The 16645-nt window shown below is 48.7% G+C and overlaps 1 long non-coding RNA gene across 1 annotated transcript in view; it reads right to left on the reverse strand.

Annotated features, from left to right (window-relative positions):
• Positions 1-1529: 1529 nt before the first annotated feature.
• The window catches only part of LOC136792293 (uncharacterized), a 34391-nt gene continuing 19275 nt past the window's right edge, over positions 1530-16645 (reverse strand). Inside the window, exons 3-5 of the long non-coding RNA XR_010835918.1 lie at positions 15350-15456; positions 9913-10086; positions 1530-1630 (exon numbers count right to left, since the gene is read on the reverse strand). This is a non-coding gene — a long non-coding RNA (uncharacterized lncRNA). The remainder of the gene's footprint in view (positions 1631-9912; positions 10087-15349; positions 15457-16645) is intronic.

A 16645-nucleotide genomic window follows, 5' to 3' on the forward strand; every position in this document is an offset into this window, starting at 1 on the left:
TTCTGATATTAATTGGTCCAAGGTGAGGCCTGAGCCTGGAGATTATTTAAATCTCCTAGAATAAGCTAACGTTTGAGAACCACTTGTCGGCTCCAGTAGTTCTCAACCATTAAGGTGCATCAGAGTTTCTGACTGAGCAGGTCTTGAGTGGAGCCTGAGGGTTTGCATTTCTACAAGTTCTCAGGGGATGCCAATGGCGCTGATCCAGGGACCACACTTCGGGAACCAATGGTCTAGATTACTGCTTTTTTTTTTTTTTTTTTTCCTGTGGTACACGGGCCTCTCACTGTTGTGGCCTCTCCCGTTGCGGAGCACAGGCTCGGGACGCGCAGGCTCAGCGGCCATGGCTCATGAGCCCAGCCGCTCCGCGGCATGTGGGATCTTCCCGGACCGGGGCACGAACCCGTGTCCCCTGCATCGGCAGGCAGATTCTCAACCACTGAGCCACCAGGGAAGCCCTAGATTACTGCTTTTTAAACTTCAACGTGCATAGGAATCACTTGGAGACTCTTGTTTAAATGTAGATGCAGATGCAGTAGGTCTGGAATGGGGCCCGGGAGTCTGTATTTCCAACAAGATCCCAGGTGATGCTTGCAGCCCAAACTGCATTGCAGGGTCTAGCATAGGGATCAGCAAACTAGGGCCCATGGGCCAAACCCAGCCCACTGCCTGTTTTTGTAAATAAAGTTTTATTAGAACACCACCTCACTCACTTATTTACACATTGGCTATGGATGTTTTTGCAACAGCGGCAGAGCTGAGTGGTTGCAATAGAGAACACATGGGCAGCAAAGCCAAAAATATTTACTGTCTGGTCCTTTACCAGACAAGTTTGTGGACCCCTGGTCTAGAACGATAACTGGTTCTCAAACTTGGCTGTACACTGGAATCAGCTTTGGAGTTATAAAAGTTACTGATCCTATTCCCAGAGATTCTAATGTAATTGGCATGGGGGTTCAGTCTGGGCCTCCAGATTTCTATAAACTTCCCAAATGATTCTACTGTGCATTTGAGAAACGCAGGTCTCCCGGGCACACCCCCAGCCCTGCAGCTGTACCAGTCCTTACATCCTTCACTTTAACTGGAATCTGCTTCCAGAAGAACTAGGCTTCTGCTTTTATCAGCTGCTTTAGTTAAACACGACAGCCAGCTGGGTCCTGAGCCGTGCCCCTCCCCAGGGGAGAATTTTGGAGGAGTTTCTGCTCCTTCCAATATGTCAGGTTTTGCACGCTCATTTGCAATAAATAAATGGACATTCCCACCCATTCCCAGTTAAACTTCATTCAATTTGCAAAAAAAAAAAAAAAAAGGGCTTCCCTGGTGGCGCAGTGGTTGAGGGTCCGCCTGCCGATGCGGGGAGCGCGGGTTCGTGCCCCGGTCCGGGAGGATCCCGCGTGCCGCAGAGCGGCTGGGCCCGTGAGCCATGGCCGCGGAGCCTGCGCGTCCGGAGCCTGTGCTCCGCAAAGGGAGAGGCCACAGCAGTGAGAGGCCCACGTACCACAAAAAAAAAAAAAAAAAAAAAAAGTCCATCCTGCCCCCATCCTACTGAGACAGTCACCGTTGTCTGGATTGAGCCATGGCGTGAAGCCACACACCAGATGTGCTCCTCAAAACATGAGAATTGTCCTTCCTGGAAATAAGGAAGAGAGAGAGAATTACTGGTAACAGGAGGGGAGTTTTCAGGCCTCCCTTTCCAAATGTAGTGTATACAAGCCCTCGGCAATGGGCTCCAGTTAAAGTCCCTGGGAGTCCCCTGGTTAAAATATTTGCATATAGCACAGGGAGATCAGCTGGGTGCTTTGTGACCACCTAGAGAGGTGGGATAGGGAGGGTGGGAGGGAGGGAGACGCAAGAGGGAGGAGATATGGGGATATATGTGTATGTATAACTGATTCACTTTGTTCTAAAGCAGAAACTAACACACCATTGTAAAGCAATTATACTCCAATAAAGATGTTAAAAAAAAAAATTTTGCATATAGCCCTTTAGTAAACCCCAGCTTTATAAGGAGAAATGTTGAAAGAAAAAAAATCAAATGGGCACTGCAGATAAAGCAACTGAAGGTCACGAGGTTATTTCCCAATTTTACATCACAGATAATGACAGAACCAGATTTTGACACCTAGTGACTCATTACATTGTGATGCACAGTCTTATAATTCATGTGTATTCTTTTTTTCATTTGAGTTAGAAAAAACATGTTCCAAAAATGTCCCAACCCTGATCATTGGATTCCTGTTATCCTCGGATCCATGACGAGATAATAGAGTGCTGGCTGCGGCTGTCAGCCAGAGCGAGAGAAAGTTCCTTCTAGCTCCTGCCAGGCCGAGGGAAGAGGCTTGATGTGCAGGTTCAACGTGTGGAAAAGGTCATACGCATCCGTCTGTTGGCGTGCAGTATTGCTTCGGTAGATACTGACCATCGCCTGCCTAGGTGTCATTCCTCCCATCTCCCTTGCTAATAAAACATCCATTTCGGGCTTCCCTGGTGGCGCAGTGGTTGAGAATCCGCCTGCCGATGCAGGGGACACGGGTTTGTGCCCCAGTCCGGGAAGATCCCACATGCCGCGGAGCGCCTGGGCCCGTGAGCCATGGCCGCTGGGCCTGCGCGTCCGGAGCCTGTGCTCCGCAACGGGAGAGGCCACAGCAGTGAGAGGCCCGCATACCGCGAAAAAAAAAAAAAAAAATCCATTTCATTCAGGTGACAAAGTGCCCAGCTCAGGAGATAAACCATGACTGATTGGTCCAAACTAGCTGTACAACCTTATTTCCCTTGCCAGGTATTAGGTCTGAGAATGGGCATTCGATCCAGTTCTGGAAAAAAAGATACTCAGAGGAGACAACCAGGTGCTTCTGGGAAAGCTATTTCTATCTACTAAGAGAGAGACATCCTCTCCCTTACTGTTTGGTCACTGCAGTGAGGGCGTGATCCTCAAAGCTGAGGCAACCATACTGCCCTCGTGATAAAAGATATTACCCAACACGCAAGAATACTTGACCGAGCAGAAAGATAGGAAGATCTGGGTCCCTGATGACACCATCCAGTTGCTGAAACAGCCCTGTAACTACCTCATTTCCTGTTAGGCGAACAATTAATCTCCTGTGCTTTAAGCCACTGGCAGTTGGGTTTTCTATTACTAGCAACCAAACCCATCTATATTAGTTATCTATTGCTGTATAAAATTACCACAAACTTAGCCATTGAAAACAACACGTGTGTATGATCTCAGTTTCTGGAGGCCGGGAATCTGGGCACAGCATAGTTGGGTCTTATGCTTCACGGCCCCTCAAGAGGCTGCAGGCAGGGTGTCTACTGGGCCTGGGGTCTCATCCGAAAGGACTCTGGTTGTGAAAGGATTTGGTTCCCTGCTGGCTGTTGGCTGGAAGTCACCCTCAGTTCCCTGCCATCTGGGCTTCCCCAGAGGGCAACTCACAATGTAGCCGCTGGCTTCATCAAAGCCAGGAGGAGGGAGATTCCACAACCATAACGGAAGGCAGCATCTTCCATAATCCAGTCACAGAAGTCTGCACCTTTGCCATACATCGTCCACTGGGTAGAAGAAAGTCACAGGTCCTGCCCACTCACATAGAAGGATTTAGACGTGGCAGGACTGCCAGGGGGTGGGCATTACTGGAGCCATCCTTCAGCCTGTCCACCATCCTTAGTGATACATCTATTGATCGAATTCAGATTAAAATCTTCCCCTCCCACCTCACGTGGATCCTGAGTGAAACAACGCAACTCCTATAAAATACTTTTAAGGCACTTGGGAAATTTTGAATATAAACTAAATGTTAGATGATATGAAGAAAATAGTGTTAATTTTATTAGGTGTGCTAATAGCACTGTGATTCTATATAAGAAAATGACCTTTTTTTTTTCCTTTTATCACCATGGTGCACGCCTTGCGGGATCTTACTTCCCCAACCAGGGATTGAACCCTGCCCTGGCAGTGAAAGCTGAGAGTCCTAACCTCTGGACATCCAGGGAATTCCTGAAAATGACCATTTTTTAGAAATACATAATAAAGTATGTTGGGATGAAATGCCATAGTGTCTGAAGTTTACTTTCAAGTATTTCAGCACGGAAAAAGGAAAAGAAAATGGATAGAGCAGATGTAACAAAGACGCGGTAATTATTGATGACTATATGAGAAGTCATTGTACTATATCTCAATTTTGGAGTATGTTCAAGTTTTCTATAATTATTATTTTAAATCTGGCTATCCTTTTATGACCTCCATAAAGCTAAGAACTCCACATTAAACACAGAAGTCTGAGCAAACCTGTGCTGAGAATATGCAAGTGGCTCTGAGCTGATGTCCTCCAAGGTCTGTCCCTGCCTCCCTCTCCATCCTGCTGCTTTCCTACACACATGCTCTCACCCTGCCAACCGAAAACAACCTAGTTCCCCAAACAGACCACGATCCTTCATGCCCCCTACAAGCTTCTGCATTTTCTGCACCTTTTCCTGGTGTTTTCTTTCAACACCTTCCTCAATGCTGTCTATCTATCTGGTCTACCTCCAAAATTCAGCTCAAGTGTCAGATCTTCAGTGAGAACTCCCCTGACCCCATCTGCTATGTAGAATGGACCCTCCCTCTCTGGAGCTCCCACTGTGCCTTGTGCACTATAATGATTATTATAGTATGTATCACAATGTATTGGAATTATCTGTCTTCATATCTGATTTCCCCACCAGGCTAACGGCTTCTTGAGAAAATAAGATTTCTCATTCATCTCTGTATCCGGTGATTAACACAGGGCTTGGCACACAGTAAGTGCTAAACAAATGTTTGTTGAACAAATAAATGAGAGATCGAATGAATAAATAAATGAATGAAAAAATCTATACATCCAATTGCAATCTATTGATCGGGTAGAGATGAGTCGCAGAAGAATGTCAGCTCACTAAGTGATTTCTGCAACCCAGCCATGCCTCCCTCACCATCTGAGTCTCCCTTGGTCTAAATACGGGATCGTTGCAAATCCCAATACAGAAAAGACTCCAGGACACTGATAATAAGACAAAGCACCAAGCACAATCCCTTTATATGGCTCAGAAACAGGCACCAAAAACAATTTTTAAAGAGGACCTGCAGAAATTGTCTTCGAATTGATCTTGGAAAGGATAGCTTCGTTGGCAGCTACCATTCTGTGCAGCAGTGCTCAGAACAACAGAGCCATGGGATAGGAAGCCAGATTTGGGCTCAATGTCGAGAAGAACTTTCTTGAGGCAAGTTCCCTATTTTCTGAAGAAGTTCCCCATTTACCCAAAAGTGAACAGTTACTTACCAAGCACCTATGGTTCCAGGTGTTGGGTTACTCCCAAGAACAGGATAGAAAGGTAACTACCCTTGGAAATGACATGCTGGATAAGCCAAGGCAAAGTCTGGGAGATTCGAAGAATATTGCAGAGGGGGTCCTTTCAACCTAGACCCCCAGACATTGGACCAGATAATCTCTACAGTTCCTTCCAAATATCGGAGCTGTTTTTCTTGTCCTAATGCTCTTTTCCCAGTTATAAATTTCACATAGTGGCTTCTAGGGGTCTTCTAGGGAGACTGGAGAAGATACTAAATATCTTCTAGCAAAGAATGTAAACTGAATCGTATCTCAAAAAAGGGAGATAGAGGGAGGGAGGGAGGGGTAACGAAGGGAGGGAGAGAAAGAAGCGAGAACCTCTGGGACAAGAACCCAGACAGGCAGTCAGAGCAGCAGATCCACAGGGCAAGGGTGGAAGAGGGACAGAAATTAAGGCCACTGGTGTCATCCAGGTGAGAGATGACAATAAAAGTGGTGGACACACACCTGGGGAAAGCTGGGGGGGGAATGTAAACTTGAGAAAGCAAGAACCACATGCCCCTGGTTTGCCATTATATTCAGAAGTTGGCACATAAGAGAGAACACAAAATTGAATAAATATATAGTAATGGAAGGGGGTGGGGGGGGACAAAAGCATTATGGTTGGGATGACTGGGGAGAGGGGAGCTTTATGTATGTGAGAGATATGAAGAGTACAAGAAATAAGGAGAAATGAGTATTAAGTTTTGTGGGCTTCCCTGGTGGCACAGTGGTTAAGAATCTGCCTGCCAATGCAGGGGACACGGGTTCGAGCCCTGGTCTGGGAAGATCCCACATGCCGCGGAGCAACTAAGCCCGTGAGCCACGGCCGCTGAGACCGCACGTCTGGAGCCTGTGCTCCGCAACGGGAGTGGCCGCGACAGTGAGAGGCCCCCGCACCGCGATGAAGAGCGGCCCCCGCTCGCCGCAACTGGAGAAAGTCCTCGCACAGCAACGAAGACCCAACGCAGCCAAAAATAAATAAATAAATTTTTTTAAAAAAGAAGTTTTGTTACGCCTTTTAATGCCAATTCTCTTTGTCATTTTCTCAAGGGGATTTTGCAATAAAAAATTAAATTGCCTGTTTGACAACTTTTGGACTCTGGACTGATCATTCTTTGCATGAGATTCCTGTTGAAAACAGATAAAAAGTGGCCTACAATTTATATGAGTGATGATGTTTTTAACATGACAAGAGACCATAGCATTAGTCAATCAGCAATGATACCTTTGAGATGCCAGTCTTACGCAGAATAAGAACGCCATAGAATTAGCTCGACATACAGCAAACTTAAAATTCATTGCTGAGGTTCACTGATCTACAGTCAACTTGTTAGATTGTCCAAATTTCCTTTTTGTGTTTTTGTCATGCCCTAGCTAAGGAAGAAGGCAGGAGTGGAGAAAGGACCAATGAGAAGATTCGTTGTGTGTGGTTTTAATAGGCAGTGACGGGTCCGGCACCTTGTGATACAAAAGGCCCCAGTAGCTCCTGCAGCATGGGTTGTCCAAAGCAGCAGGAGAGGAACTCTCGGGTGGATTTGCAACAGAAGTTAGATTCACTCTGACTTCCCAGCGGGTCAGTGGGCCACTGGATTGGATGACCTCTCCACTGGTGGGCATGGAAAATACTCTTGCCCTTGCATTGTTCTGGGAGCCAGATGCTGCTGGGAGCCATCTCCTGCTCCATCATGCCCCTAAGGAACCACAGCCTTCAACATTTTCTTCCACTTCTATACAAAATATTACCTGAATTAATTCATGCAAAAGTCCCAAGAGTTGCTATAATTGGCCTAATTTTATAGATCCCAGGGTCACACCGCTAGTAAATAGAGAAACATGATTCTCAGATCCAGTTTTCCAACGACTCTGTTATGGACTGAATGTTTGTGTTCTCCAAAACTCACGTGTTGAAGCCCTAACCCCCAATGTGACTGTATTTGGAGATGGGGCCTTTAGGGGGGTAATTAAGGTTAAATTAGGTCATAAGGGTGGGGCCTTAATCCTATAGGACTAGTGTCCTTTATAAGAAGAGGAAGAGACACCAAGGATCTCTCTCTCTCTCTCTTTCTCTCTCTCTCTTTCCCTCCCTACCTTCCTCTCCCTCTCTCTCTCTACATCCCTCTCTCCCCTCCCCCCACCTGCACAGAGAAAAGCCCACGTGAGGATATAGGAAGAATGCAGCCGTCTGCAAGCCAGCAAGAGAGCCCTCATTAAGAAACCAAATCAGCCAGAACCTTGATCACTGACTTCTAGCTTCCAGACCCGTGTGAAAATAATCGTTGTTCAAGCCACCGGTCTGTGGTCCATTGCTCTGGCAGCCCGAGCAGACTAAGACAGACACCAGCACCTTCTTCATGTGTCCCTGTCACCTGCCCCTCACTCTGAACTTTGCTCATCCTACTTCCCTGCACTTAGGCCCCTTTCCTGGCTTAGGCGCGCCAGCTCCACTCAAATCTCTGAACAAGCATCACCCTCTCCAACAAAACGTTCCCGACTCTCCTTAACGCTGGCCCTGTACAGATGTCAGTAATCACGACAGCAACAAAAAACACTTATTAAGCACTAAGTGTAAGCAGGCACTCTGCCATGCACATGTCATTTACACCTCCCATCCACCATTCCTATCCACTTTATCAAATAGGCGCTATTTCTGTCCACTTTGCAGATGAGGAAACTGAGGGTAAGCACCTGGCCCAAGTAAGTGGCAGGGCCCAGATTCGAACCCTGGCAGTCTGACTCCAGAGCTTGTGCCTCTCCAGAGCAAGCTCCAGACCTTGCCCAATCTCATGGCACGTGAACACCTGATCACCTGCCCTGTTTATCACTTTGTCTCCTCCCACCAGACTGTGAGCTCGGCAGGGGCTGGGACCTTGTGGACCCATCTCTGCATCTCTAGGCCTCCAATGCCCAGCACAACGCCTGGTGCATCCTGGGCCTCACAATGGCTTGGGGAACGAATGAACACATGAATGAATGAATGCCTCAACCTCACACTGGTAGCCACCTGTCACAGAGATCAGAAAATCTGCAGTGCCTTTGACTGTGGTTATTAACAAAGAACCTCAGTGTGGGATAATGAAAGTTACAGCGTGTGCCGTCTGTCCACACGGCCTCCCTCTGTCTCCATGCACACACGTCTGAGTGAACAGATAACTCACGCTGAGATTTACTTAAAAGGCATTTAACTCAGCTCGCACGTCTGCCAACCAAGCCTATTACTTGCAGTAATCTCTTCTACGCGTTACCATTTTGATTTCCAGCGCAGAGACTGTGGTGGGCTGGTAGGGTTATTTTTTCCCCCTCTCGCCAGTTGAGTTATTGTCTGCTTTTGTGGAATAAATGCTATAAGTTGAGTCACCTGCACTCCAAAATGGGCGAAAATATTCTAGATGCTCTAGGGGCAGCTGACAACATTCCGGAAATACACAAAGCGTATGTCCAAGTGTACACGGATGGTGAGGAGTTGTGAGGGATGTCGGGAGAAGGGAAGGCGTGGGGGGTGGCCTCAGGCAGAGAGATGCTCCCAACATGCTTTTCCTCCTGCAACGGGGTTCAGCCTCTAGGAAGGGAGTTTGGGAGGTGACATGCCAAGAAGGTTTCAGCTACGAGGATAAACAAGGGGGCTGATGGCTGGAAAAACAGCTTGGGAAATAAAATGAAACCAGCCCAGTAGGGATGGTATTGGGGACATTGCTGGTGCCCTGCTCATATTCCCTTAGATGGCTCTTACCTGTCCTGTGTGCCCGTCACCCAGCTTCTAGGTGCTTTGATTCTCAAGGCTACACCCGTACACTCTCTTTGGAAGTCTGCCCTTGGGCTACTGGAGTGGCTTTGCAACTCTGCAGTCCACCTCCCACCCCCAATCTCCAACCCCATCCCCCCACCCCCAAGACAGCTCTCAGCCAGTGACTGTCTGGTGTGACAGTACGAAAGGCCAGAGCCCAAAGCTCCGAGTGGGGAAGTGTTCTGGGGTTTAATATCCACTCCAGAGCTTCCCATGGAACCAGACTGATGCTGGGGCTTTGCCTGAGGTCACGCGGCTGCTAGGCTTCTTCCCCTTCCCTGTCCTCCTTTCCCAACTTGCTCACAGGTTTCTCCGGGGAGCATCTCCTTAATCAACCACGTGGACACAAAGGTTGGTCTCAGGATCTGCCTCTGGGAAAGGACCCAGGGTTTGCAAGTCAGGAGGATTCTAACAAGTGCAAGGGTCTGTGGGAGTGGACTGTGGGAAATCCAGGAGCTGATGAGGCAGAAGCGTCCAGGGGAACTGAATGGGAGTTGAGGGTAGCAGTGGGGTCCCCAGAAAATCCATCTGGCGCCCGAAAGAGCAGGTGAGCTCCACCGACCACTCCGAAGATCTGGGAGGCATGTGATGACACTACCAGGCAAATAAGAACTTTCCTGACCCCTTTTCCTCCTACCCTCCACACCGTCCTACCCAATGCTCCACAACCCCAGAGGAGCCAGAAATAGCGGCTCTCAGTGGGAAAAAGAGAAGGACCATCCCCTTCCCAAAGCCAGAGCCCTATCTGCAGTCAGCTCAGCTGGATGGGGGAGGGAGGCTTCTTACCTTGGAAACACACTGAAGTGCTGACGGATAGACTGGACTGTACGTTCCAATTTCCGAACAAAGGTTCTGTCTTGTATCTTAAAGTGACCACAGGGGTTTCTCTTGCCTCAGCTGACCCGCGGAGCCATGAGGACACCAGAATTTTCCTCCAGCACCAGGGAAGGGACAACTCTTCTAAAGCCAGGGTTAGAGGGACAGGGAGAGACAATAATAAAGTGACTTTTAGAATTACACCTCACAAGTCCTGAAAGTTCGACACACCAGTACGCATATAATAGACGTTTGCCATGGGTGTTATTATCACCATCGGTACTGTAATTGATTTGTTGCATCTAATGGTTTCTTATGACCCTAAGACAGACACGTTGTCAATGGGAACACTCTGGTGAGAACAGAGACAGAAAGATCAGTTAGGAGGCTGCTGGGATGAGGGATGGTGTAGCCGATGCCAGGATTGGCTACCTAAAGCCATTTGCATGCCCCTTTCCCCTGCCTCCCTCTCCTATAGAGCCTGGAAAGTGAAACACTCACCTCCCCAGATCCCCCTGAGACCCGTGGGAGTCATGTGACATGGTTCTTGAGACGTAGATGGAAGGCTCTAGAGAAGGGTCCCCTTCCCAGATAAAAAGAGGAAGGCTCTCAGTTAAAAGGAGTGATGGCCTAGAATGTGGAAGTGATGCTCAGGGAAGCAGAGGCTATCTCGTGACCATGAGAACCCATGCCAGCGCTGAGGATGATGGAAGAGAAAAAGGAGGAGGAGCCAGGGTCTCTGACGACATCCTTGGGCTTCCGTTCCGATCCTGAACTGCCTGCCCCAAACTTCTTTTTGCATATGATCGATACACCCATTACCTTTTTAAGCCACTCCAGCAGAGTTTCTTGGTACTCAGTCCTAGCTGATCTGAATGATGAGGGCTTGACCTAGAGAAGCTGTAGAGGGACAGAAGGGGGAATGTGAGTGATGCTTCGGAGACATAACTGATAAGACCTGACACCTGATTGGACATGAGAGGACGGAATCAAGGACGAAAAGAGTGAGTGTCTTGCCCTAGACAAGGCATAGAGGAGTAGAAACAGATTTTAGTGGACAGAAGTAAATCCTCATCATTTGAACAAGTTGCTAAGAACTGAATTGTGTCCCTCTAAAATTCATATGTTGAACCCTAATGTGATGGCATTTGGAGCTGGGGCCTTTGGGAGGTAATTAAGTTTACCTGAGGTCATGAGGGTAGCGCCCTCATGATGGGACTAGTGAGCTTATAAGAAGAGGAAGGGACACCAGAGCTGTCCCTCTACCACGTGAGGACACAACGAGAAGGCTGCCAGCCAGAGAGAGGGTTCTCACAGGGAACCCGATTGGCCAGCACCTTGACCTTAGACTTCCAGCCTCCAGAAAACCGCGAAATAAGTATCTGTTCCTTAAGCCAGCCAGTCTATGGTATTTTGGGTGGCAGCCCGGGCAAACTAATACCTAAGTACTGTACCTAAGTACTGTGTGTTGTGCTGATGAATGAGTTTTTTCTCCTATTGTCCCAAAGTGTACAAAAACCCCCAAACTTAGGACAATGGGCACCAAATACTCTCATGTCTGAACAGAGCTGTGACCCAGCCACGGAGGAGGAGCTGAGAGAAGACAGAAGCACCTCTGCCCCCCAGTCAACCCCCCTCCCAGAGTGCCTCCAGCCTCTATTAGCAGAAGAGCTAATATCTACATGTAAGGGGATGCATTCGAGAAGAGAGCCTTGAACTAGGGGGAGAGAGCTGCAACTTTTCCTTTCCTGCCGCATACCCCTCCCCTCCCCCAGCCAACCTCAAGAAAACCACTTACAAAGATTAGGGCTCAGTCTCTGTTTGGGTTCCCCCAGAAGGAGACCTTGACACAAGGGCTGAAGGACAAGTGGTTCACTTGCGAGATGATCCCAGGAAACACCAGGAGGTCGGTGAGGAAGAGCAGGGGAAATGAGGGCAGTGAAAAGGGTTTGGTTATTGAGCAAGGGACTCCTTGAACAACGGAGATGAATCCCGCTGGGGAGCGCTGGGGTCAGGGAAGAGCAGGAGCCCCAGAGCTATCCCCCATCAAGGGACAAGGGAACAATGGTGGTTAATTCACCAACACTCATGAGCCATCAGCTGGGGGCTGCTACTGGGCTGTTGATTCCCTGCACGTCTGTCTGCCACTCCTGCCAAGGCCCCCGTAGAAAGCTCTGGGGCAAAGAGATGCAGGGGCTGCCCCAGAAGTCGGAGAGTGAGCACTTTGTGGGGGGGGGGCACCCCAGCACCTGCTCCAGGTGGCCTGAAAGGAAGGAGGCTGAGACTGTGTTAATGTCGCAGGCTTTCCAACTTTCCCTCTAACTCAACGGGGAAGGAAAGAATTGGAGACAGAGGATGGAGGAAGAAGCTGTGAGCTCCACCGTCAGCAACGGCTTGGGGGCGGGTGGGGAGGATGGCCAGAGGGCAGGACCATGGAGAGGTCTCCACAGGGCCCTCGGAGAAACCCACACGGGGGTCCCTTGGCTCGCAACCTTCCCATCCCCCACCCCGTGCGGGTCCCTGGTGCTCCGGGTCAAGTGTGTGCTGGAGGGAGGGAAGAGGGCACGAACTAGAATGTGGAATTGAAGTTCTCAGCTGCAAATAACCAGAGAGCTGTGGGATGCGCCTGCAGCAGTATGAGAGGCAGACGGTTGTGTGTATTGCGCCCCCGCGTGGTCAAGAAGGTCCAATACATCCATATGGCGATGCTACTGAGTACCAGACACAGCCCCGTGTTTGGCATCGGTGAGCTCGGTTAATCCGCTCAGCAACCTTACGAGGAAGGCATTACTGTCCTGATTGTACAGCTGAGAAACGTGAAGCTCATAAAAGCCACACAGTTTGCTGAGAATCGTACAGCTGATATGTAGCGGAGTCTAAATTCAAACCCAGGCAGCTCTGCCTGACTTTTAGGTTGATTTTAGATGCCTCGTTCATTGACTGGTAGGTGGATAAACAGATCACGACGGGATATCCATACAATAGAATACTACTCAGTCATAAAAAGGAACAAACTGCTGCTGCAAGACAGAACATGGGTGAATCTCAAAGACATTATACCATACGTGAAAGGAGCCAGGCACTAAAGACCACATTCTGCGAGGAGCCATCTCTGTGAAATTCCAGAAAAGGCAAAATACAGGGACAGGAAGCAGATCAGTAGTCGCCAGGGGCCAGAGATGGGGGAGGCAAGGGGGCCATGAGGAAATTGGGGGGGTGACGGAAATGTTCTATATCGTGAGGATGGTAGAGCTTATGCTCTTGTGTGCCTTTGTCAAAACTGACAGATGGCCGCTTGAAATGGTCAATCACATTATACACAAATTATATCTCAATAAAGCTGATAAAAACCTTGGACACCTGAGTTGGAAGTGCCAATGGCAATATCATGGCAGAGATGGGTCTGGAGTTTAGAGGACGTGCTTGGCTGCAGAGTTTGTGAGTCATCGGGGTATCACACAATAGACACCTGGGGAGTGGATGAGCCTACCGAGGGAGAATATGCAGAGCAAGGAAGGCAGAAAAAGGAGCATGCAACCCTGCAAAACCCCAAAATTGAGGGGGCAAGCTCAGGAAGGAGACTGCAAAAGAACCATCAGAGCAATGGAAGGAAAATCAGAAATGGTGTCCAAGAAGTGACCAGAGGGCTGTTACATAAGCCCTTGGCTCTTCCTTGGCTGACGTGGCTCTGGAAACCGGGACGGCAGAGTGGGAGGAAAAGTGAAGCTAATGGGGGCAGCAGAGCGGGGCCAGGCAGGAAGGGAGCAAAGCCTTTCCTGGTGCTTGTGTGGGTGCTGAGAAAAGGGTGGCTGACCCTCTCCCCATCCCCTGCCCACACTACCCACCCAGCATCATCCTTGGTTCCTCAGACACAGAAACCCAGAAAACCACACCCTGCTGAGGACTCCAGACCTCCCCCAAGGGTGTTAGCAGAACCAAGGGGGCTCTGGCCATGTTAAAGCACAGGCTGGGGGCAGGGGTGGGAGTGGGCAGAAACAGAGAAATTAAAAGTCAGATGAGAGGCAGCAGAGGAGAAAAAGGGAGAGAGGATAGGGAGAGAATCTAGAGAAAATCTCTGGCCTGGAGGGGCCGCAGATGAATTCTACACAACCTCCCCCCACCTTGGAAATTGAGCAACTGAGACAAAAGAGAAGAAAGAGGAAACGATAAAAGCAGTGACACCGGCCGATGTTTGCGCCTCATTTCTTCACTCAACAGACATGTGTAGACAGCTTACTGTGTGCTACAGACCAGGAATCAAGGTCAAAAAGGGCAGAGTCCGGCTCTCTGGGGGTCCACAGTCCAAAAGAGGGGACAGACACGTCCCGTGGAAAGTTACTCGCTGCTGCTCACGCGTGTCAGCGTCTCAAAGCTCCCAGCCCTTAGTTCTCAAAGTATTTGTGTGAGCCGGGGTCCATCCAGATTTGGGGGGGTCCGAAGCTTATTCGGAGACGTCTCTTGTGGAAAAATAATTCAAAATGATAAATGCAAAATTGGGTACAAAAGTAGAAGGGGTCTGCGCAAGTGAGAGACCCTGAAGCTTAAGCTTTTTTGGCTTTTATAGCAATTCCTGCTCTGACCACACTTAAGTTGTATGGAAGGTGTACTTCTAAAGTGGGCCAGCAGTGCCCTCTAGTGGAAACGCAGAGGAAAGCCTCAGAAAGCCCCCAAAGCTCGGACACAGCTGCCCCGCACAGCACAAAGCCAGGCAGGCCAATTTGGCCATCGGCTTCCCTGAAGTTTCTCATCAGCCCCACCTCCCAACCCCAGAGTTGTATCATTATTATTAGAGGTTCAGAGATCAGCATGTACAGTTACCTGTAGTTGGATTTGAGGCAAGTAACTTTACCCTTCTGCACTTCAGTTCCCTTTCCCATAAATAAGATGTATCTGTATACGATTAACTGTCTACTTTGGAGGGTGGTTCTAAGGATTAAATAAGATGACTCACATGTAAGCGCTTTATACAAAGGGCCGTTTGATGTGTACGTTATTTTTTAAGGAAAATGTATTGACGTTGACCTATGTTTCCGCTTCTGAATCAACTCTTCTGAAGAAATCACCTTTACTATGCCCCCAAGAAGGACCATGCAGGGCCCCAGTTACACAGTGCAGGATGGAAAGGGGGTGTGTGTCTACCTCATGCACCACTCTGCAGCCCCCAGGAGAGTCAGGTGGGAGTTTACTCATCTCCGGAGCACCCCCAGCATTTCCATGTCTCACAGGCTTTAGAAAAAGCCACTGTGTGAATGAGTGATTGGACAGGGTGTGAGATGGCTGAACCTAAGTGAGCACTGTCTTTTCATTCTAAGTATATTTTGACATAATTTCAGATTTAGAAAAAAAGTTGCAAGAATAGCGCAAAGAATTCTCATGTTCCCTCCACCCAAATTCCCCATGCATGCACCTGTACCACGTGTGCTGCATACTCTCTTGATAGATGTGAGTATAGATGCATTGTCTTCTGAAGCATCTGGAGTAAATGGCAGACGTGAGGCTCCTCTGCTCCTAAATCTTCAGTGCGTATTTCCAAAACAAACAAGGACAGGCTCTTATAGAATCACAGTTCAATTATCAAAATCAGGCAATTAACATAAACGCAATACTATTATCTACTCCACGAACCCTATTTCGATTTCACCAACTATCCCGATCATGTCATCTATACAAAAGAAAATCCAGGATCATGTATGACATTCAATTGTTTTATCTTTTTAGTCCTCATGAATATGGGCCAGTTCCTCAATCTTGGGCCCTTGTGCATGCATGTGTGTGCATGCTTCACCACACTGACTTTTTTTTTGGTGGGGGGGGGAGTATTTTCTTTTGACTGCGTTGGGTCTTCATTGCTGCGCACGGGCTTTCTCTAGTTGCAGCGACTGGGGGCTACTCTTCGTTGTGGTGCGCGGGCTTCTCATTGCGGTGGCTTCTCTTGTTGCGGAGCACGGCCTCTAGGCACGCAGGCTTCAGTAGTTGTGGTGCACAGGCTTCGGTAGTTGCAGCAAGCAGGATCAGTAGTTGCAGCACCTGAGCTCCAGGGCACAAAGGTTTAGTTGCTCTGCGGCATGTGGGATCTTCCCGGACCAGGGATCAAACCTGTGTCCCCTGCATTGGCAGGCGGATTCTTAACCACTGAGCCACCAGGGAAGTCCCTCCCAAAAAAGCCTTTTAAAAAGTCGGTGTGGGGACTTCCCTGGTGGCGCAGTGGTTAAGAATCCACCTGCCAATGCAGGGGACACGGGTTTGAGCCCTGGTCCGGGAAGATGCCACATGCCGCAGAGCAACTAAGCCTGTGTGCCACAACTACCGAGCCTGTGCTCTAGAGCCCACAAGCCACAACTACTGAGCCTGCGTGCTGCAACTACTGAAGCCCGTGCACCTACAGCCCATGCTCCGCAACAAGAGAAGCCACGGCAATAAGAAAACTGCGTACCGCAACAAAGAGTAGCCCCTGCTCACTGCAACTAGAGGAAGCCGGTGCACAGCAACGAAGACCCAACACAGCCAAAAATAAATAAATTAAATAATTTTTTTTAAAGACTTTTTTTTTAGAGCTGTTTTAGGCTTAGAACAAAATTGAGAGGGAGGTACAGAGATTTCCCTGATATTGACATTTTTAAGAGGACAGGCTAGTAATATTGTAGAACATCTTTCATTTGGGGTTTGTCTGACGTTTCCTCATAATTGGATTTCGGTTATGCAT

Source organism: Kogia breviceps, chromosome 12 (genome assembly GCF_026419965.1).
Source record: "Kogia breviceps isolate mKogBre1 chromosome 12, mKogBre1 haplotype 1, whole genome shotgun sequence".
NCBI lineage: Eukaryota > Metazoa > Chordata > Mammalia > Artiodactyla > Physeteridae > Kogia > Kogia breviceps.